This window comes from Hemibagrus wyckioides, linkage group LG01, assembly GCF_019097595.1.
Source record: "Hemibagrus wyckioides isolate EC202008001 linkage group LG01, SWU_Hwy_1.0, whole genome shotgun sequence".
Classification (NCBI taxonomy): Eukaryota; Metazoa; Chordata; class Actinopteri; order Siluriformes; family Bagridae; genus Hemibagrus; species Hemibagrus wyckioides.
In genome coordinates, this window is record NC_080710.1 from 2,875,780 (window position 1) to 2,899,913 (window position 24,134).

Consider the following 24,134-nt stretch of genomic DNA (forward strand, 5'->3'; position numbering starts at 1 on the left):
TAGCATATTCCACTTGTATCATTATTAGCATATTTAGTGTATACATGTAGCAAATTCTCTTCATTTTGTTGATTATTAGCATATTTAGTATTCACACATAGCTAAATCTCCTAACATCATAATTATTAGCATATTTTGCATATACATGTAGTTTATTCCCTTTATTTTATTAATTGTTAGCCTAGCTAGCATTTCCACTTAGCTTATTCTCCTAGTATCATTAATTGCCTGTGTATTTAGCATTTCCACTTAGCTTACTCTCTTTGTTTTATTAATTATTAGCCTTGTTAACGTTTACACTTGGCTTATTCTCTTCATTTTGTTCATTATTAGCATATTCAGCATTTACCCTTGTCCTCCTAACGTCATGAATTATTAGCGTATTTAGCATTTACACATAGCTAATTCTCTTTATTTTATTAATCGTTAGCCTATTTAGCGTTTACACTAGCACATATTCTCTTCATTTCACTCATTATTATTATTGGCCTAGAGTTCCTTGACGTTTTTGCTGTTTGAATAAAATATTAACGTGATCGATTGCTAATTCCTAGAGTTTCTGAATGACGTCTGCTGCTGATTAGCAAAACGATCGAGCGGTTGAAAGAGAAAGCGTGTAATAATTTGGAATCTTTCAGACACTGAAGTGCTGGTTATTTACAGCGTGAACAGCGTATGTTGTGAAGTCACTTCCTGCTTGTTTTTTCTCTCCGCAGGACATTAGCATAGCGCTGCACCACTCCGGTCTGGCCTAAGCAGAGGTGTTCCGGAGAATTCTTCTTAACGGGATTTGAGAGAAGGAGCGTCGCTCTGGGCCAAAAGCGGGATTTCCGCTATCTATCAATTTGCAAGAAGCCACCTCTACACGAGCCAGCGGAAAAAAAACAACATGATCTGCTTACACTTCACACTCAGGATCTAATTTCAGTCTCTCCGTGAGCTCTCTCTTTTCTTCCTGCACATCATTCTCTCCATCGCAGACCAGGAGGAGGAAAAAAAGAGAAAACTGCCCACTCGTCCTCATGGGGAGAAATTCCCAAAAGCCTCTCCTTCGTTTTTATCGCTCAGATTTCAGATTTTTTCTTTCTTTCTTTTAAAGAAGAGCTAAATGTTGAAAGCACTGCAGGATGGTCACGCTTTCAACCAGAAGAAGAAGGAGGAGGAGGAGGAAGAGTAGGAAGAGGAGGAGGATAAGAAAAAAAAAATAAAAAAAATAAGTTAAGCTTCCAACATTGGCTAGCCGAGATAGTGGCCATAAGCTGACAAGTAATTAAAGGGGCGTATCTATAACAACTGTCATCTCTTATTTCTGCTCAGGCTGCTGCTGGACTCCTAACCTAGACCGGGGGGGGGGGGGGGGGGATACAAGGTGGAGAAAAGAAGAGAGGGAGAGAGAGAGAGAGAGAGACTAGAGATTGTCCGATTTTTAAAAAAATAGAGGGAAAAAATTCCTTCTGTGGGTCAAAGAAAGAAAGAAAGAAAGAAAGAAAGAAAGAGCCAAAAAAATGTAAAAGATTTCAAATATTTACCATCAAAGCAAAGAACAGGAATAAAATAAATAATACATAAGTAAAACATTATAAAAAAAAAAAGAAATATTTAAAATTGGAAAAATTAAATGTTTCCAATAAAGATTTAAATAAAGAATTAAAAATGATAAAGTAAAAAAAAGAAAATTAATACAAAAAGGAACAAAGAATAAATAGAAAAAAACCCAAATTAATAGAAAAGAAAGAAAGACAGACAGACAGACAGAAAAAGTAATATAAATGAATAAATAAAGCACTTAATTAAGCAATAAATGATTTAAAAAATTATGAGCAAACAAAGAACAGGAATAAAATGAATAATACATGTAAGTAAAAAGTTTTGAAAAAAGAAATATATAAAATGTATAAACATGGAAAAATAAAAAAGAAATAAAATAAAAAAAAGATAATTAAGAAAGAAAGAAAAAAAGAAAGAAAGAGTATAAAAATGAATAAGCAAAGCACTTTTTTATCATTTTAAATCAAAGATTATTTAAAGATTTAAAAGAAAGGAATAAATAAACAAAAAATGTAGAAATTACAAGCAAAACAAAGAACAGAATAAAATAAATAAAACATAGATGAAACGTCTTAAAATGACAAATAGATTTTTGAAAATAATATAGATGGGAAAATGATCAAATTAAAAAAGTACAAAAGTACAAAGCATAAATAAAAAATGTAAACAAATAAAAACATCTAAAAATTAAAAGACCAGGAGTAAAAAAACAAACAATATGAAGGATAAAAAAAATATTTAAAATATAAAAAAAAATTAAAAGTGAGATAAGGAAGTAAGCAATAAATAATGTGTAAAGATAAAAAAAAAAAATAAAGGAAAAAAGATTTAAAAAATGAAAAAGGGATACAAAAATAAACAATTCATATAAGGATAGAAAAAATTAATTAGAAGAAACTTGATAATATATATATAGTATACATAAAAATTTAAAGTAAAACAATTATAGTTAATTTAAGCAGTAAAAGAACCATATCCTTTTTATTTATAATACAATGTTTTACAATGTTAGTATTTACTTTTCTACATTGACATTTTATTGCTAAAAAAATTTACTTGGTTTTGTTGATTAGTGACAAAACTATAAAACAGAATTTCTGTAAGGAAGCAAAATTTCCTCAGTTTTAATCTGTATTCTGTTCATTTGAATTCTAATGAGTAAAGTTTATTGCTAAAGTTTTTCTGTGGGACACGGTGTCTTAATTTTTTCTCCTGAAACATGTAGCACAGTTTCATGTGTCTGAATCCCAACAACGCTCAGTTTCTACCTCAAACTTCATAACTAACATCCCTCAAAGAAAGAGAAGAAGAGAAGAGAAGAAATAAGAAAGCGAGAGGATAAAGTTGTAAGTGACGATGTTATGGCCTGACGATGTCGTAGGTAAAAGACAGTTAATTAGAAAAGAGATGAAGCTGAAAGGACAGGAGAACCACAGCATGAATAACAACCAGGCCTTCAGGGCTTTCACCTGCTCACCCGCAGGCCAAACACACACACACACACACACACACACACATGTACACAACAGCTTAAAGGATTATAAAGGTTTTTATGAAGAGAGAGAGAGAGAGAGAGAGAGAGTGAGATAACTAGCGAAGATTTCCTGAAAATATCTAATCTATTAGAGTATTTACGGTAGGCCTGCTACTCTAAGAGTTACAGTAAATACACCACTGTACAGAAATCCTGAGGCCATGCTATATTACATTTTTTTCATGACCAAGCTGTTTGCTCATGAACTCAACATAACAAAAAACTGTTCTCTAGCAACATTATCATATCGCAAATGTTTCTGATGTATATGAAGGGGTGCATGCCTCATTCTCACGTTGGACATTTTTGTGGCATTTGTTGATGAGCAATTGGGGGTTAAAGGCCTTGCTCAGGGGTCCAGCAGTGGTAGCTTGACCATCAGCGACAAAAGACCATCACCACAGACAGAAGACCATCAGCACAGACAGAAGACCATCAGCACAGAGAGAACACCGTCAGCATAGACAGGCAGACCATCAGCACAGACAGAAGACCATCAGCATAGACAGGCAGACCATCAGCACAGACAGAAGACCATCAGCACAGACAGAAGACCATTAGCACAGAGAGAACACCGTCAGCACAGAGAGAAGACCATCACAGACAGAAGGCCATCATAGACAGAAGACCATCAGCACAGACAGAAGACCATCACAGACAGAAGGCCATCAGCATAGACAGGCAGACCATCAGCATAGACAGGCAGACCATCAGCACAGACAGAAGACCATCAGCATAGACAGGCAGACCATCAGCACAGACAGAAGACCATCAGCACAGACAGAAGACCATCAGCACAGAGAGAACACCGTCAGCATAGACAGGCAGACCATCAGCACAGACAGAAGACCATCAGCATAGACAGGCAGACCATCAGCACAGACAGAAGACCATCAGCACAGACAGAAGACCATTAGCACAGAGAGAACACCGTCAGCACAGACAGAAGACCATCACAGACAGAAGGCCATCATAGACAGAAGACCATCAGCACAGACAGAAGACCATCACAGACAGAAGGCCATCATAGACAGAAGACCATCACATATAGAAGACCATCACAGACAGAAGGCCATCATAGACAGAAGACCATCAGCACAGACAGAAGACCATCACATATAGAAGACCATCACAGACAGAAGGCCATCATAGACAGGAGACCATCACTGAAAGACCATCAGCACAGACAGAAGACCATCACCAGGTCAGTAATCAGAATCTCTGTTTCTGTGACGATGCCGAAGCTGTTGGTTCGCTCAACAATTAACATACGCTGTGCTAAGGAAAGCACCGTCTCGCTGAGAACACCTTCAGTGGGACAGGAAATTATGGTTTCTAATAATTCATAGGCGGCGTCCCGGCTCATTTGGGCACTCCAAGGGGCCGAGAGAATGAGACAAAGAGCTCATTATTCATGTTTTAAAACAATTTGCAATTCAAAGGCAGCGATGACCTCGTGACCCCTTTCCGGGGTCAGGACCCTGACCAAGACTGTCGAGACCCAATTAAGAGAAATTTGAAAACAATCCAACAGCTTCTACAGCACAGGCCTGAGACATCACACCACGGGGGCCTGTGTGTGTGTGTGTGTGTGTGGACACAGAGGTGCGCTCACATCCAAACATCCAGTAAACACTATTTCAGTAACTTCCAGTTGATTAGCATATAACGATTTAACGATTAACGCTAAACAACACAACCATTAGCTTTAGACTAACTAAAAATGTAACCTTCATCTAATTACAAATACTTTCAGTGGTTGATTTAGCTAGCAACAGTTTTCCATGCTGATCTTAGCCAGAGTGCTGTAGCCTCCTGTGGTAACTCTAGCTAGCTAGCACTAGCTTTCTGTAGAATCTTTACCTAGCCATCAAATGTAAGTAGATAGTATTAAATATGTAGTAAATTTGGCTAGCAAATACTTTGTGGTTGATTTAGCTAGCAACAGCTTTCCATGCTGATCTTAGCCAGAGTGCTGTAGCCTCCTGTGTTAACTTTAGCTAGCTAGCATTAGCTTTCAGAAGTATCTTTACCTAGCCATCAAATTTAACTAGATAGTATTTAATATTCAGTAAACGTAGCTAGCAAACACATTCTGTGGTAGATTTAACTATCTGCAACATTTTATGGTAATGTTAGCTAGCTAAAAATAACATTTCTGTGGTAACTTTAGCTAGCTAGCATTAGCTTTCTGTAGCATCTTCAGCTAGTCATCAAATTTAACTAGATAGTATTAAATATGTAGTAAATGTAGCTAGCAAATAGATTCTGTGGTAGATTTATCTAGCTGCAACATTATAACATTTCTTTGGTAACTTTAGCTAGATATCATTAGGTTTTTGAAATAGCTTTAATAAGATGGCAACTTTTTTTAGCATCTTTAGATAGCTACAAATAATTATTCTGGTGCAGGTTAATCTTGATAGAGGGAACTTTACTACAGAAATGTTACAGCTAGCTCTTAGCATCTCTTATCCCAGTTCCTGGAGGTTTCTGTTTCTTTTTACAGAATGATTTTTTGCTTTAGCATTTAGCCACTTTCCCAGTAACAATGGCACCATTCTCTTGATACTTTACAGCTTAAAGGTTTAGCTAATCATCACATTCATGCTAAACAGACTCAAAAAGCTAACATTGTTAGCTAGCTAAGCAGCTATTTGTGTTACAGATAATTTAGCTAATTGTTTTGCATTCGCAGCAAAATCAGAGCGACTTGTTAGCTTAGCCTCTGTGCAATCTAGTATTTTTTTTTGCTGATGTTTCACGAACTGAACTGGAGTGTGAGATACTTCAACATTTCCCAGAGTTACCATGGAAACCTCCAGCCTCTGTGGCCATGCCTGACTCAAAAGCAGCCTGTGAAAAATTGCTAATTGCTAGTTGTTGGCGTAGCTGCGCTCACTTTGTGCTCTTCAATCTGCAGCGTGTGGCATTTCGCCCGGACGGCGATGTGGCCTGCGGAGTCCCGAGGTTTTATTTTTAAAATCCAACGCAGTGTGTGAATTCGCCACGCTCGCAAGGTTAGCCTTCTGATCTGGGCAAACAGACGGGAATGTGTTTTGCATTATTTTATTTCAGTCACACTCTGGTTTGCTTTTATTTAGGTTTGCTTTGTTTTTTTTGTTTGTTTGGTTTTTTTTTGGGGGGGGGTTGTAAAGAAAAAAGGCTAATCTGAGAAATACCCTTGTACACCAAAGATAAGCAGATTAGTAAAAAATGAATAAATAAATAAATATTTTTTCTACATGAATAAAATGTAAAATATGGAAAATAAATAAAATTATTTTACACAACACAGATAAATATATTTGATTAAAAAATTAACATTTAAATTTAAATAAATAAATACTGTTTTTATCATTTAAAATTATCTGTTTGAAATATTTTTTATATTTATATGAATAATTACATATTTATTTATTTAATAATTACATAAATAAAGAATAAATATCCTGCACCTTATAGAAATAAATGAATCAATAAAACATTTATAAATATATATTGAATTGACATGTATTTTCTTTTGTTCATTACCATTTTTAAACACGTACAACTCAAGTTTTTTCTTTGGATTTTTTAAAATTTATTTACGTGTCTATTTTTTTCTGCCAAGCTTTTTCTTTTCATTTTTAAATTTTTTTTGATTTTACTTGTTTTACTAATGTGCCCATGCAAACAGAAACAATTGAATTTTTGAACTTTAGTTTTATTTATTTTAATTAATTAATTTATTTCTTTATTCTCTCTCTCTTCTTTTTCTTTATTAATTTCTCTCCTCCTCACTTCAGTGTGACTTTAGTAGCCCTTAAAATGTTTTATTATCCTTGTTTTCTTACAAAATTCTTCATTAAATAAATAAAATAGTAAAAAAAAAAAAAAAAACCTTACAATAAAAAAAATAATTGCCATTTCAGTGGCTTGGTATTAGTCTTTTAGCTCCCTGATTCGTTAGCAGTTAGCATTTAAGACTCGATAAAACAGTAAACCCTACATGCTGAAGGAGCCGAGTAGAAACCCTGCTTGGTCTGAAGGGAGAAAAAAAACAAGAGAAAAGAAAGAGTTTATATTTCTACAGGCAGAGAACGAGTGCAGATGATCCGTCTGTCTTTCAGAGAGTGCGAGAGAGAGAGAGACAGAGAGAGACGGCCGAGTGATAAATGAGGCGACTCTGTTTGCTTAAACCTCTCGTTTCTGACATCGTCCTGCGCCGATTCGTCCCGGGATTCACTGTTAAAACATGTCCGCTATTAAAACATAACCCGAACTGACAACTCTCTCTCTCTCTCTCTCTCGGGAAACACATCCGGCTTTCCAGTACATTAGGCCTGGATGAAATGAAGGAGCCAAAGGCAGCACACATGTTAAAGCGCTTGCTGTCTACCTGCAGAAGAGCCTCCACTTTATTTATTCAAGCAGCTCGGAATAAATAAGAAGAAATAACAACTTCCTGGATTTCCTGGAACTCCGTGTTCCTGGCGCGGTGGAGAGAGAGAGACTCCTGTCACTCGGAACCTCACGTCCTCAAGCGCGCTTTATTCCTTTTATCCCACAGCCAGGGTGCTTTTTATTCATTTCTAGCTACATTTACCATCATGGTAACCTTCGCAGATATGAACCAACCTCTACATATTTTTTTTTCCTCTATGAAATTATTAAGACAAACAAAATCATATATTTATTTATTTATATATTTATTTTTAGATATTTTATTTGTTTTATTTATTTATTTATTTGTTAGTTTGTTTTACACCAGCTGTTAAATTAATAAATAGTGTCATTTATGCTGTGGCTTTTAATTTCATAAAAAAATTTATACAGCTGTGAGGTTAGAAATTTTTTTAGTGGAGGTTTAACCCATCTGGTATTTTTTATGAATTTATAAATAAAATAAATAAATAAATAAACAAACAAATAAAACACCCTTGTTTTTTTTTTTGCTCCAGGCGGCTCTCAGGAGTTGGTCTTTGTTTACTCCGGGTGTCACAGAGCGTCTGGATGAGCACGTTATCAAAAGCTAATCCCAGAGTTTACTCTGTAGACACTTATTATTTCAGCATACGCTGTTTCAGCATGTAAAACATCTCTGAGATCCTGAGGAAGTGAGCGAAGTCAGGAGGACGAGATGTTTTTTTTTTTATTTTCAGTCGATGAGATTCAGCAGTTGTTCTGCTCAGTCGAACGCTTTGATCCGGAAAGCGGAACGGAGAGAAAATCCCGCGCCGGCGGGACGTCTGCGTAACCTGAGAAGCTTCTCAGGCCGTTTTATGTTTTTACACGTGTTCTCAGAGATGATGCCATCGCAGATGAAGTGCCTCATGGAGGAGGAGAACGCAGGAACGTGAGGGAAAACGACTGGACCGGAATTCTCAGTCCAAACATCTGTTCTGTCTTTGAAAATCCTCTTACGTGTCAGTCAATGCCAGCTCGATTCTGATTGGTCAAGGTGGAATGAGGTTTATAGTAATGCGCTTGTTCTAATACGTTATTGTTTCTATAGTAACAGCTTGTACATGCTGTAGACGCTACAGAGAAAACGTTTTAAAAAATCGTGACGTTTTCTGTTAGAATAAATTTTTATGGAAGGAGTCTCCAGTCTTAAAATCTAAAAGATGCAACAATTTTTGTTTTTTTTTGTCTTGGATGTTGGATTTTCCTCAACATTAAAATGTAGCTATAAATGGATAAAAAGTAAATCTTTTTTTCTTTTAAATAAACAAAAATTTGGTTTGTTTTTCTGTGCTGTATGTGCTATACTTGTTCAAAAGAGAAAAGATGATGAGGAGAAAAAGGGAAGAGGAAGAACGACGATTAAACAGGTGAGGAGAAAAAGGTTACGTACCCGAAGAGACAACAAGATGAAAAGAAAGAAAGAAAGAAAGAAAGAAAGAAAGAAAGAAAGGAAAGACATGGAACTGAGGAGGAGAAGAGAGCTGGTCTGGGCAGATGGAGCTGTCACTTTGACTCCTCACACATCTGGCGCCTGTGACACTCTCATGTATTATCGATGGGGCTAAAACATCTGTAAACATGGCAGATCTTACCGTCAGGACAGGAAATGATGTCACCTGACAGCCAAGGAGGGAGGAGGAGGGATTATTCTTTCATGAGCGACTTGATGCCTCGAGATGTGATCGCCAAAAAGAGGAGAGACAGAGAGAGAGAGAGAGAGAGAGAGAGAGAGAGAGAGAGAGAAGGGGCGGGAGAAAGAGCGAGGTTGGAGTAGGGGGGCAGGAGTGAGGAAGAGAGAGGGAGAGATGGAGAGAATAGGGGACAGGAAGACAGACCAAAAACCAGACAAATGGAGAGAAAACAAGACATCCAGAGAGAGAGAGAGAGAGAGAGAGAGAGAGAGAGAGAGAGTGATGGACAGCTGAAGGTATTGTGATGACCCCATTTCACTCCTCCACCTTTTTCAGGTTTCTGGAAGGGTGTTAGTTTGAGGAAGGAGACACAGGTGAAGAAGAGCAGCTTGACCCAAGTGTTTTAAAGATGTTTTAGTTCCAGGACATGGTTGGATCTGCTGGTCTGAAGATGCTCTGGCTTGAAGAGATGATAGCATGAGGACACTTTGATTTGAAGAGACCTTGGACTGAGGAAGTGTTGAAGGATTTTTTCTCTGGTTTGATGATCTTCTGGTTTGAGGATGTTCTGGTTTGTGGAGACAATGGTTTGAGAATGTTCTGGTTTAAAAACACAGTGGGGTGAAGACGAACTGGACCAAGGAGGCTCCACATTGTGGATCCTCTTTATCTATAAAGGACTGGCTGAGGACACAATGGTTTGAGGATATTCTGGTTTGAGGACAAACTGGGCTGAGGATGCTCCACATTGTCGATGCTCTTTATCTATAACAGACCGGTTTAAGGACATGATGTTTTGAGGATAGTTTGGAGACATGGTGTCTTGAGGATGTTCTGGTTTGAAGACAAGCTGGGCCGAGGATGCTCCACATTTGCAGATGCTCTTTATCTATAAATGACTGGTTTGAGCACACAGTGATTTGAAGATGTTCTGGTCTGAAGACACACTGTCTTGAGGAAGTGCCAGTTTGATGACACTCTGGATTGGGGAAGTTTGATTTGATCATGCTCTGGTTTGATGACATGCTGGTTTGACAATGTTGTGATTTGAGGAGGTGCTACTTTGTCTACAGTTAGTGTTGTGTGAAGTACGTACTGAAGTACGTTGGAGGACGTGCTGGTTGGAGGACGTGCTGGTTGGAGGACGTGCTGGTTGGAGGACGTGCTGGTTGGAGGACGTATTGGTTGGAGGACGTGCTGGTTGGAGGACGTGCTGGTTGGAGGACGTGCTGGTTGGAGGACGTGCTGGTTGGAGGACGTGCTGGTTGGAGGAAGCGCTGGTTGGAGCATGTGCTGGTTGGAGGACGTATTGGTTGGAGCATGTGCTCGTTGGACGACATAATGGTTGGAGGATGTACTGGTTGGAGGACATAATGGTTGGAGGATGTACTGGTTGGAGGACATAATGGTTGGAGGATGTACTGGTTGGAGGACATAATGTTTGGAGGATGTACTGGTTGGAGGACATAATGTTTGGAGGATGTACTGGTTGGAGGACATAATGGTTGGAGGATTTGCTGGTTTGAGGACGTACTGGTTGGAGGATGTACTGGTTAGAGGCCATACTGGTTGGAGGTCATACTGGGTGGAGGACGTGCTGGTTGGAGGATGTGCTGGTTTGTAAGTTTGATGTTAATAATAACGATTAAATTTGAGAGTCGCTGCCGTTAGCTTGTTTGTGCAGCGGCTAGTTATGGAGATGGACAGAAGGCTAAATAAAGATGACGGTAATGAAGTAGTCAATGGGTGCATTAGGGGCTGGAGACATATCGATCAGGTGTGTCAATAATTCAAGACAGGACAGACTCCAGCTCGTGTGTGTGTGAGATGCCTGTGTGTGTGTGTGTGTGTGTGTCATTTCATTTAAATCCCAGAACACACCCTGAAATCCAAATCATAAAACACTGTCCGTTTCCCAGAATCCTCTCCCACTTCTCCATGTTTGCCTGATTAACGACTCTGGGTTTATTTTTAATGTGAAGCGACAGCTGCTGTGTCAGAAAAGTTATTTCCGGTGTGAAAGGGAATGTGGAGCGTCCCGAATGTGGACAACCAGCCTGAGACCTCAAACTGAGGAAGATGGCAAGAGAGAGAGAGGAAAAGGAAGGAAGGAAGGAAGGAAGGAAGGAAAGAAGGAAGGAGGGATTGGCCTAATAAAGTGCCCCCTCCCTCGGCTGTGTAGTGTGTAGGGAGCGTCATTCATTATTCATGCTCATTAAAGTGAAGGCCTCCTGCCAAAGGCAGCTCTGTTTGGGACGTGCCCACTCGAGACCGAGAGGATTTTTCAATCCCACAAAATCCAGGACGCTGCATGTGAATAACAAACCCAAACACACACACACACACACAAATTTAAAAATTCTCCACATGCATACTGTATATCGCCTCCGCGTTCTGCTAAAAAAAAAAAGAAAGAAAGAAAGCAACATCCACAATGTCCCCCTTTCCCCCCGAAATGTATTTGATCAGCCAGGACATGTTCGGTGTCTGAATTCTTTAGTTTCTCTCAAACAGACTCGCTGATGTGGTTTCTGACACGGTGACATGCTGGCGTCTAAAAAAAAAAAAAAAAACACCATAAAAGTCGCAGAGCGACTAAAAACAGCTAGGGGGCGTGGCCTGAAGTTTTTTAAGCGCTGCCGGACGTTAGACGTGACTCATACGTTCCTGTGGGGTACAAAAAAAATACTGTAGAAGTATACTGTATAAAAATGTGCATGTAAAAAATGTAAATATTTCTTATTATGGGTTATGATATAGCAATTTGTAGCAGATTTAATTTTATTTATTCTATTATTAACAGATCATTTTCTTCCAAATTTAAAATAATCAAAAGCCTAAAATCCTCAGAGTGTAACGAACAGACTGAATGAGCAGAATCAGGGTATAATATTGGGAGATATTTCAAAATATTTTTGTCTGATGTCACTTGTTGCATTGAAATTTTTTTTTTTAGATATATTGCCGGCACAAACATTCTGACGGATTGAATTAAGAACATTAATGATTATTATCTCAAAATACTGACTTATCTCACAATTCTGATATATTATCTCAGTATTCATGCTCGTTATCTCGCATTTCTGATATATTACCTCATAATTCTGATATGTTGTCTCACAATTCTGATATCTCACAATTCATATTCATTATCTCACAATTCTCATATATTATCTCACAATTCATGCTCATTACCTCATAATTCTCATACATTGTCTCACAATTCTGATATCACACAATTCATGCACATTATCTCTCAATTCTGAATTATAATCTCACATATTACCTCATAATTCGGAAATCACGCAATTCTCACTTATCTCTCAATATTGACATAAGTTCTTGCCTTCTCAAAATTCTTATAAAACATTCTTATTATCTCAGAGTTCTGCCTTTTTAACTAAAACTATTTATTTTTATTGATTAATTGATTGATTATTAGGAAAATTAAATAGCTATATTTCTATGAAATCCAGTAGAATAATAGTAACCTCATACACATGAATGAATTCAATAATGCTACAATATTTATTTATTTATTTATTTGTTTGTTTGTTTTATTTATGTACTACAATGCATTTATTCTAATCAAATAAAATCAATAAATATATATACGGTTAGCATTTTCAATTTAGAATCAGTATGTAGAAATAATATGTTGTCCATATATTGACAGGATCATTCTGGGCAAAATAAATAAATAAATAAATAAATAAATAAATAAATAAATAAATTCTATTGTAGTTGCACATGACTAAATATTGTTGTGTGTTTATTTAAATAAAAAAAGAAAATACAGTTTCTTCCAGTCGAATGTGTACCATTAAAAAACTGAAAAATATTACTATAAATTTTAATTATGTTCATATAAATATTAAATATTGTCTTTAATTTATTAATTTAATAATTTAATATGTCTATAATTGTAATAGAATAATCTAATCTAATCTAATCATTTCTAATCATTTTATATTACATGTTTCAGCAGGTTTAAATAATTCTGGACACAAAATATAATATTATATTATGATTACAGTTATATTAAAGCAGCTCAGCTGTTTCATCCTGTGACAAATAATTAATAACTTTAAATATTTGAAAATAAACATTACACTGTGTATAACTATACGCTAAGCCCTGCCTGATCTTAGCCATGCTGAAAATAATTTTAAATAAATAAATAAATAAATCAATCAATCACAGGTGGAATATGGAAAAAAAGAATAAGAGAAGAGAGAAAAAAGCAAAGGGAGGAATGAATCAAAAAAAGGAGGAATGGCCTGCAGCGGTGTGTTTAACCTCTCCACCAGATCAATGTCAGTGCGGCGGCTGTGCTATGAAACATGCACACGCTAATGGGATGAGATGCAAAAAAACCAAAGAAAGAAAATATTATGCTGACAGTAAATCATATTACATTGCTAATAAGCATTAACTGGATAACTGGGTCAAAGCGAAAGCGGGATCTCCTTAATTGATTTTTTTTTCCTTCCCTTCCTTCTCTCTCTCTCTTTCTGACAGGAAAATGTCAATGCTTGAATATTTCTTCATGCATCATTAAAACGAGATTGGCTCTTAACACAAAGCGACGGGATCCCTGTGCCGAATCGATTCTCGCTCCGGGCCGCCTGCGACTAAAGTGTATTACATCCAGATCTATACGGGATATTAAAACCACGCCACTCGCTCAGACAGCTACAATTAAAAGCTGACACTCAGACTCCTTCTTCTTCTTCTTCTTCTATCCCTGCTCTCCAATCACCTGAATCAAGCTAATTAAAGACTTCCACCTTTCACAGTGACTCTTCTATAATTTCTCCATTTTCTAGGATTTTTAAAAAAATGTATTTTTCTCACAAAAAAAATTAAGAAAAAAAATTAAAGGGAGACATCACCCAAATAAAAGGGTATAGGGGTGCCGATACTTTGTGCATAACAACTAGTTAGTGGCCATATATGCATGTTAACATTATTATTATTATTATTATTATTTAATTTATTTATTTAACTTAATTGGAACTCATTTTAACAGATTTTTAATTATTTATTTCTTTATTTATTTATCTTAATTTATAGTAATTGGAACTCATTTAAACAGATTTCTATTTATTTATTTACTTGCTTATTTATCTTAATTTATAATAATTAGAGCTCATTTTAACAAATTTCTAATTATTGTTTACATTTCTTTTATTTTATATTTATTTTTTATTTTTTTTTTTTTTATTTTATTTATTTGTTTATTTATCTTAGTTTATAGTAATTAAAACTTATCTTAACAGATTTCATTTTTTTTTATTTATTCTTAACTTATAGTAATTGGAACTTAAGAGATTTCTAATTATTTTATTTTATTTTATTTTACTTTTTTATTTTTTTACTGTTGTTGATAACAGAGTTCATATTTCTTTGGTCTTTTAATGTTGTTTTAGGAAAATCCAAAATGTTTTTTTTCTTAGACCACAGAAATTTACCACTGATCACAATTTTTTCATGTGATATAAAAACTAAATGCTTTAATTTTTATCCATTTATAGATATGTTTATTCTCAGGGACCAACTTAAAATCAAGTCCCTGTTCCTGATGCTGTTCCCTTACCAGCTTCTGTATTTTTTTTTCTCATAATCATCCTGAAAATGTCAGAAAACTTTGACATGTGGATTTATCTCCGACTCGTACCGGACACTCCTTCCATCAAGGTTCGGAAGAAACTTCTCAAGTTTAATGATAAACATGAAGTGTTTAACATGCCACTATACGAGTGTCCGAGAACGAGCTGTTAATTTAGAAACGCTAACCAATTAGAACTTAATCGAGCTCTTCTGACCAATCAGAATTGAGAACTCTGTGGTGGATGAGTAGAATGTATCAGAGGTGACATTTATTTTTTCAACAGGCTTCAGTGCGGAAAAAAGCCACTGTTAAAAGTAAAAACTGACAAAATTAGCAAGCACGGTGCGGCGGGTGAACAAAGTGCCCCATCCCAAGGGCTGGAGGATCACTGGTGCCTTCATAATGGGGCAAATTTTAAACCTTTTTTCCGCCTTTAAATCCTGTGACAGCCTTTTTGTTTTATTCCTAATTGTCTTGTCTGAATGTGAAGAGTCAGCCGAGACGGCGTGAAGCTCTCCTCTCGCTCTCTCACTCACTCTCCCTCTGCCTCGTTCGCCCGGTGACATTTGATGCTGACGGCACTGTCTTTACAGGGAAAGGAAGAAGGAAAAAAAAACGTGGCAGGTTTCTTCTGCTCGACACGAAGACAGGTGGCGAGGTGAACACGCAGAGTTTCGCTCGGCCTTGTGCGTTTTTCTCGGCTGGAAATTGTCAGGTTTCATGGTGGAGTGAAAAAAAAACACTCATCCGTCCATCCGGGAGGAAAAACGAAAACCTCAGACGTCTGGTTTGAATTGAGGATTGAATTTTTTTTTTTTTGCTCGTCCAGAGTGTTCGCACACGGCAACAATTAGCTCTGTGGTGAAATACTGATAGGACGGAATACCATAATAATGTGAAAGTTCCGACATCACAAGAAAATTTCCCTGGTGTGGCGTGAGACTTCAAACGTGCCATCATTATTTAAATAGTGGTGGAGCTATTTAAGAGTGTTAACAGAAGTAACGTTATGGTTTTTGATTAACAGTAGCAGGTTTAATTAGCGTTTTGATTAGCATTTAGGGTTTAGGAGATGTGTCATGAGCTATTACATTGTTAAACAATAGGCCACAGTGCTGAAAATGGGTTTAAGGTGTAGGGGGTAGAGTTAAAGAGATGTAACACCCTTAAACAACAATACCTGTGGCTGTAGTAGGTTTTAGGGCAAGGGTGTCCAAACTTATCCAGAAGGCCCGGTGTGGGTGCAGGTTTTCATTCCAACCAACCAAGCCAAGATCAACTGATTAAACAGGTGAAACTGATTGGTATGAAAACCTGCCACCACACCAGCCATTTGCGGATAAGTATGGACAGCCCTGTTTTAGGGGGTAGGTTGTAGGTTTTATGGGACTTGCCACAAGCTGTCAAGTTTTTTGTAGAAGTGTTCCATGTTTAGGGTTTAGGGTATAGGGGACATACTAAAAGCTACAGAGGTTGCTTTAGAGGACTCACCTTGAGCAACAAGAATATTAGAATAGTACCACTACTATAGGACGGTTTAGGGCAGGGGTCTTCAATCTTTAGTCCCATCTGCCCATTATGGAAGGGGTAGGTAGAGATTTTCAGAATTGTATCACATCGGTTCAAGGGTTTAGGGTGTAAATTTATGGGATTTCTATACATTTCTGCAGAAGGGTTTAAGTGACTCACCTTGAAATTGTTAGAATGGTACCACTCCCGGAGAAGGGGTTAGGGTGTAGGGTATATGATTTAGAGCACTGACCATGAGTTATGAGATAAATCTATAAAAGAGTTTAGGATTTAGGGGTTAGTAGAAGTGTTCAGGGGGTAGGTTTTAGGGGACATACCATGAGCTACAAGATTAGACATTTTTGTGGAACCTTCTTGGGTGAGGGTTTAGGGTTTATCAGATTCTCCATGAATTACAAGACTGTTCGAAGAGTAAAAGAATCAAATATTTAGTGCACACACTAGGATCTACAGAACTGGTAAATGGCATTGCTCCTGTAGAAGGGTTTAGGCACAGGGTATAGAGTTTAAGCAACTCACCAAGAGGTACAAGGTGGTTAGAATGGTCCTGATAGGGTGTAGGACAGAGTTTAGGGGTCTTTCCATGAGCTAGATAGAATAGTACTGCTCTTGCAGAACTTCTTAATGTTAAGATGACCCAATACAAGATTATTTAAATCCACATCTATAGAAAAGGTCAGGTTTTTTGGACTACCTATGAGGTACAAGGTTGGTACACAATTCTATTTCCTCCTGTAAAAGGGTTTAAGGGAACTGCTAGCAGGTACAGGATCAGCATAAATGATATACACTCTTTTGAAAGTATTTAGAAGTAAAAAGCATTGAAGGCAACTAGAAGGTTCAGGATTGATAAACAATGGTATACACTCCTGCAAAAGGGTATTGGATACAGGATCATTATCAAATGGTATACACTAGTGTAGAAGGGTACAGGAATGGTATAAAATATTTTACCCTCCTGTAGAAGGGTGTAGGGGACCCACCGGGGGTACAGGATTGGTATAGAATGGTATACCCTCCTGTAGAAGTGTGTTTAGAGTACAGGGTTAAGAGGAGTGGAAGGGTTCAGGGTACAGAGTTTAGGGGACCCACCAGAGGGTACAGGATTGGTATACCAAGGAAGGGTTTAGGGTATAGAGGTACAGCAGTAACAAAGAATAGTATACACTCCTGTAGAAGAGTTCAGGAAGTAGGGTATAGGGTTTATGGGACTTACCATTAGCTGTGAGAAAGATACTGCTCCTGTGGAAGGGTGTAGGGTATAGGGTTTAGGGGGCTCAGCAAGTGGAACAGAATTGGTAAACGACTGTATATACTCCAGTAGAAGGGTGTAGGGGACTCACCATGACAGGAACATTGGTGTGTTTAACATTTAAAAGCATGCTATCATTAATGACTTGTCATGCTAATTCAACACAAGCTAGCATCTAATCATTCAGTCATCAGATTTATCCCTGTGTGTGTCTCATGTCACCTGATCTTCCCACCTCTCCAGTCCTGACGTTATTACCAGTGCTGTGTTGTATCCTGAGCATTCTCTGCACCTGGAAGGCAAGATGGCCGCCCTGAAGAGATAACCGTGCCTTTGTCTCATCTTTCAGGAAGGTGAAAGGTCAAGCTGTGAGGAACCCGAGCCTGCTGAGATGTTGAGTAACATATTGAGTGAGATGATGGCTCATCTGGGAGCTTTAAACTTCTGCTTTATTACTCTGTCAGGGTTTTAAGAATATGATAAATGCCACAGCTGTTACAATGCAACAACTTAAATAATAGAGAATAATAATAAAAATAAATAATAATAATAATAATAATAATATACAATAAAAGAATTATTGAAGCTTTAGAATTTAACAGTAAAATATAAAAATCAACATAAAAAATAAATAAAAAATAAAATAAAAAGAACTATTTATTTGTTTATCTTTTCTTAATTAGATTATTTATTTTTTCTATGTTAGCTAATCAGAAGAATGTAATTCCACCTACATTAAATTAACTCTCTAATTTTATGCTAGTTAATGTACATGCTAGTTAGTCAGATATTCAATTGAAGGTACTTTTTTTTTACTTTGCTAGCTAATCAGATATTCATATAAAGTTTTTACACATTTGTTAGCTAACCAGATATCCACATGTACTGTAGTTTAAGTTTTATTCAACCAAATTTTCTTCCCCATTTTCCACATGGTTTTATTTTTCCGTCGCTCAGCCCACCGAGTGTGCCGTTAGCACCACACAAAAGCAGCCTTCACACTTCCAACACGGTGGCCATTTTGGATCTCAGTGTGATCCGTAGTCCATCTGTTGTGCAGCGGGAGTGCGGCGGCCTCTGATCCCTGGCAGGATTTGCCCCCCCCCACCGGCCCTCGAAAGCTGCCCCACGGTGCACATCCAAGATTCATTGTAGGTGCAGGAGACGACCTTTCTATTCCCTCAAGTACTTAGCACGCACACGACATATTGCTAACATTGCTAGCATAAAAGAACGCCACTTTTTCGGCGTTCGCGCTCGAAATCCGTTCCGCAGCAGCTCGGAGTCGTTCGATGTTGAAGTCGAGCTTTTTCAAGGTTTATTAACATAAAGCAAGTAGGAACTAAAAATTCTTCCACCACAAAAGTTTATTGTAGCTTCTTGGGTCTATTAGCACAAACTAGCACTGACATAGCCCATCATTTTACACATTCATATTGACTTTCACTTGAGAAACCTTTAATCTTGATAAAGCCTGTACGGATACATTAGCAAATAATAGCCATTCTGCAGTTTAACTGTTTTTACGTTTTGATAGTAAATTTCCACTGGTTTTGACCCAGACCCAGTTTTCTGTGTAAATGAGTTTGATATTAAAGCTTCGGAGGAAGGCAGCTCACAAGCACGTCGTCCTGCACTATAATATCAGTGGCGAGGTGTTAATTAAGCCGGTGTCAGTGCGTACGTGTGTACAGCTGTATGTCACCCAGAAACCCGGTAAGGCGAGGCCACCTTACCTAATTAAAGTGAGCGAGCGATTTATACACACTTCACACCTAATCTTTGGCTCGCGTGTTATTATTTTAGCGCACGACCGCAGTTATTCGGTGTCATCCGTCTTCGTCGATATACGCCAGCGAGGGTTTGACAGGCAGGAATTAATTCTCTAACGCGTAATTATGGAGGCAAAATGTTGACTGGCTTTGCAGAAAGTGCGGCATGACACTTTTTTTTTTTCTTGTGTCTCCGCAGTTCCTGGGAGACATGGCAGCGACATTAGCATCGGTCATTAGCGGCAGGCGGCTAGTGACTCATTGCATGGACCTATTTGGTTCGGCTGCGTTGACAGGCTTGTTCAGGACAGCAGAAACAGCTGTCTTGGCCTGTGTGAGCCGAAATAATTAGGCCTGTCATCTTTCCCCGGCTCTGATTCCCTACACCACCCCCCCACTCGCCCACCCAAACACCCACCCGCCCCTTTCAGCCTCGCTCTTCAGGCAGGGAGAAAAAAAAATGCAAATATTTTGCTTTCATTGTCACGTTCACCTTGACACTGATATTGCCCGGGCGCCTAACTGGATGAGATGACTTCCAAATTTGCATTGTTGGTTCTAATAAATTTGCCGGGTTTCCCCGAGCGGCCGGCCGTGGCAGGGACCCGTCCGATAAAGTCGCGGCGAGTGTCATCAATCACGCCGTAGCCTGACGGACGGCTTTCGGGCCTTCATTTGTAGCGTGCGCCGACGCCTGCTTAATTATTTGTACTGTAATTAGTTGGGAAAATGTCAGGAAATGTCAGCTCTGGGTTGAAAAAGAGGGGACGCTGGGAAGTGGGAAGTGGCACGGAGTAGAGGAAGGAGGGAGAAGGAGAAGGAGGGAGGGAGGGAGGGAGGCCTGAAAAGTGACTGAAGTGTCATTAATGCCAGCGAACAAGATGAGGATCAGCTGGCGAGGACTGAGGGCTTCTTACAGCGTAATCATGGCAAAGAGAGAGACGGAGAGCGGCAACAGTCGAGCTAACGTGATGGGCGTCTTATTAGCGAGCTGCAACATTTCCCCTCCGTGTCTTCGCCCTCTCTCTCTCTCTCTCTCTCTCTCACACACACACTCTCCCTCTCTCTCTCCCTCTCTCTCTCTCTCTCTCTCACGCTCATCCGAGAGAGAAATAAAGGAGAAATAAAGTCGGGTAAACAACCGCGGCTGCCCCCGCTGTCACACCGGCCGCGTTTTTACCACGTTTTTCCGCGCCCGCCTGTCACAAACAGACATTATGCATAAAGAAAATAGAAATGGGGGGAAGACACTCTGTCAGAATTTCTAAACTTGGGCTGTTTTCTAAAAGTAAACTGCATTAAATCCGTGGCAGCGAGCAGAAAAAGTTGAACGCTGACATCCGTAAGACCTATAGCACAGGAATCGGAGCGGATTAGAGAGGCCCGCATTGCTAATTAGGGACTGGCAGCGGTCAGAGAGAGAGAGAGGGAGAGAGAGAGAGAGAGAGAGAGAGATTGTGTGGATAAAGGCAGCAGGAATGCTTTTTGTGAGTGAGAAGGACGAATTAGCGGCTCTCTGCTCTCCAGAGGGGGTTCGGGTCGTCGCTCGTCTTCCAAAACTCGGGGTCGAGGGATCCGGCACTCAGCTCCTTCACACACAGACACCACTGATGGTCATCCAACAGCTCCGTAATTAGCAGCAAATCTGGCAGCCATGTCAGCTGGAGCGCTGCGCCAGATGCGCTCTCACCGTGGACGTCACCTTCGACCTCCTCGACCTTCAGCTGCACCATGCTCCAACGTTTATATCAGGGTTTAGAAGAGCTGCATTATTAACATGGAATATTAAAAAAAATGTTAAAATAATATTCATTATTTAATCGTTATTGCGGTTATTATTACCTCTATTAACTATTTTACTTTTTAACTTTTTTTTTAACGAAAAAATAATTTATTTAGATCACTTACATTTTAATTGAATGTAAAATGTTGAATTTTTCTTAAACCAAACCAAAAAAAAACAACAAAGTTTCAGCTTCACCACTGACACCAGAGACTCCTTCTCTAAATGTTAAACAAACAGGCAGAAAATTTCAACAATTACAATTAATTAAAAAATTCAGTCACAGTCTTCTAACCAATCAGGACACAGACCTCAGCGGCGCTGTGCTAGAGGAAGTGTCCCGAGATGCCTGATGGCATTAGGAGTGGGAGCTGTGGAAACGTCCATTCGCTCGGCTGTTACGGTTAAATGTGAACGCTGATAAATAAACAGAGCCGGAGTCTGTCAGCTCACGGACTTTCAGCATTTTTTTTTTTTTTACAGGCATTTTCCCGCCATTTCTCTCGGCCTGTCTAAATGTCACGCGGGCTGTTATGCGTCTGTTCGGGATGGTGCTTCATTAGCCGGGGAGACGTCAGCCATCTTGGCAGTGTCGAATATGAATATGATGCAAAATGAACAACAGACACCGTCAACATTTTTTTTCCCCCCAAAGACGAAAAATAAGCCGCTTACAGCTGGAGTTCAGGTGCTAATCGACTGTTCGGTTTGATGCGTGTGGACCAAAAGATCTAGAAGAACAAATGTTTTGTTTATTTTCGTGCGTAACAAAGTTTTTTTTGATCAAATTTAAGTAAAGCAAACTGCAGCATGTAAAAGAGGGAGAGAAGTGAAGGATGTCAGCGACTGACAGGCGGGAAAAAAAATCCTGCGCAACATCATCGCCTGTCACTGACACAAATTCTCCCACAATGCACTGCTCTGACCCTGTACTGCATGCTGCTCTCACCATTTCCTGTATGATTGGATCCAGGAATCACAATATTACACTCTTCTAATATTTACAGACAAGTCCCATAATGCATTGCTCCAAATCCCTGACGAACCCTCACTAGCTTTTTTGCACTTAGACTCAACTCTTAACTTTATTCGAATCTTTTCGATTCACTAATATGATTCAGTGCACAGCATATGATTCACCTGCTATAAAACATTATTACACCATATTTGTCATTATTATTTTTATAACATATTTGATTCCTGAATCACAAAATGTTTATATAATGGGCCATATAACTGGGAATGTCCCACAATGCATTGCACCGACCCTAAAACGAACTCTTTTGCAGTTTTTTCCTATATGATTCACATTTGATCCATGAGTCATAATCAGAATTAATTCCAAAAAACAAAAAAATATTCAAAACACAATCCAAAAGTTCCCACAATGCACTTCCCTACCCCACAGTGTGCACTAACTTTTTGACTTTAAGAACAAAAAGTTCCTTTCAGCTCTCTCTTGCTATATGTTTCATATATGATTCCTGAATCACAACATGAATCATATTCATTTATATTTATATAATGCACAAGAAAAATTCCCACAATGCATTGCACACTGACACTAACATGCACTCTTTCACACTTTAGAGGCTGAAGGTTTCTGTTGCTATATGATTCACGTTTGATTCCTGAGTCATAACCATAATGTAAAAGCAAACAAACACACAAATTCCAAAATTTCCCACAATGCACTCTGCTGAAATAAGATTTTTTTTTAATGGACCCCGCATTAGCTATACTAATTAGCTATACTATAACTATCAGTTTATCAGTTAATCCTCTTTTATCTTTATTTATAGCTCACAAAATTCTGATTTGATTCGTGATTCTGACTCAGATTCATGCCCTATGATTCATTGATATTCTGACTTGATAAAACTAAAATAATAATAATAACAAAAATAAAACCCTCAAAATTTCCCAAGATGCACTTCCCTATTCCCCTAGTGAAGCACTTTTATTTTCATTTTTATTTTCAAAGCCCAGTTTCTTTTTTTTCCCCCAAACGATTCACATTTGATTCCTGAGTCATAATCATAATTAGTTGTATAACGGAATCATAAACACAAAACAAACAACCAAAATCTCCCACAATGCACTGCGCTCTAACTCTTTCACACTTAGACTCATTTCTTCAAGTTAATTATAAAATCCTAACTCACTGTAAATATTTGATTCATTAATATGATTCCCAAGTTGTAACACTTGTTATTATACAATATTCAGCATTTTTACTTTAAGAACACAAAAAAAATAATAAATGCATTTCTTTAAAACCATATTGCAAATATTTTCACTCAGCTTAAAGAGAGAAAGTTTCTGCCCTCGCTTACACTTGATTCCCTATATGACTCACATTTGACTCCTGAATCACATCAAGCAGGTGAGGGGGAAGTCTGCTATAACGTAAGGGAGAGCAGGAAGTAACTGATCAACACTGTACATTTTTTATCCATTTCGAGTTACATTTCTTCAAACTATCCATCAAAAATTTTCCAAAATAGTGAAGAAGCATTACAATAAAAAGTAAGAAATAAATAATGAAGGCTTTGAAACATTGATAGCTTTTGAACAAAGGGATGAATTTCACGCATTAGCGCTAAAGTTGTGTTAAAGAGGCTTGTGTGTGTGTGTGTGTGTGTGTGGTACAAAAGAGATAATCTAATAAACGTCGGGAAGGCAGAAATAAACAAAAGAAGGAAGGCGGAAATCAAACGCAAATTGTTGGAATAAAGCGCTGAAAGCCTCTTAGAAACGTCGCGCGCCTTTATTCGCTCTTATCACGCGCCGGAGATTAGCCTTAGCGCGCGCGCGAATTTGCGACGTCGCATTATGGGTGTCTTTATAATTACACCTTTAAGCCAGAGCTGATTTTTTTTCTTACTACATATTCATAAAAAAGGCGAGTTGTAATACGATAAAAGGCGGCTTGGCACTTTGAAGAGGTGTGTGTGTGTGTGTGTGTGTGCGTGCGTCTGCGCGCGCGTGTGTGTTAACGTGCATTCTGGGACGGCATTA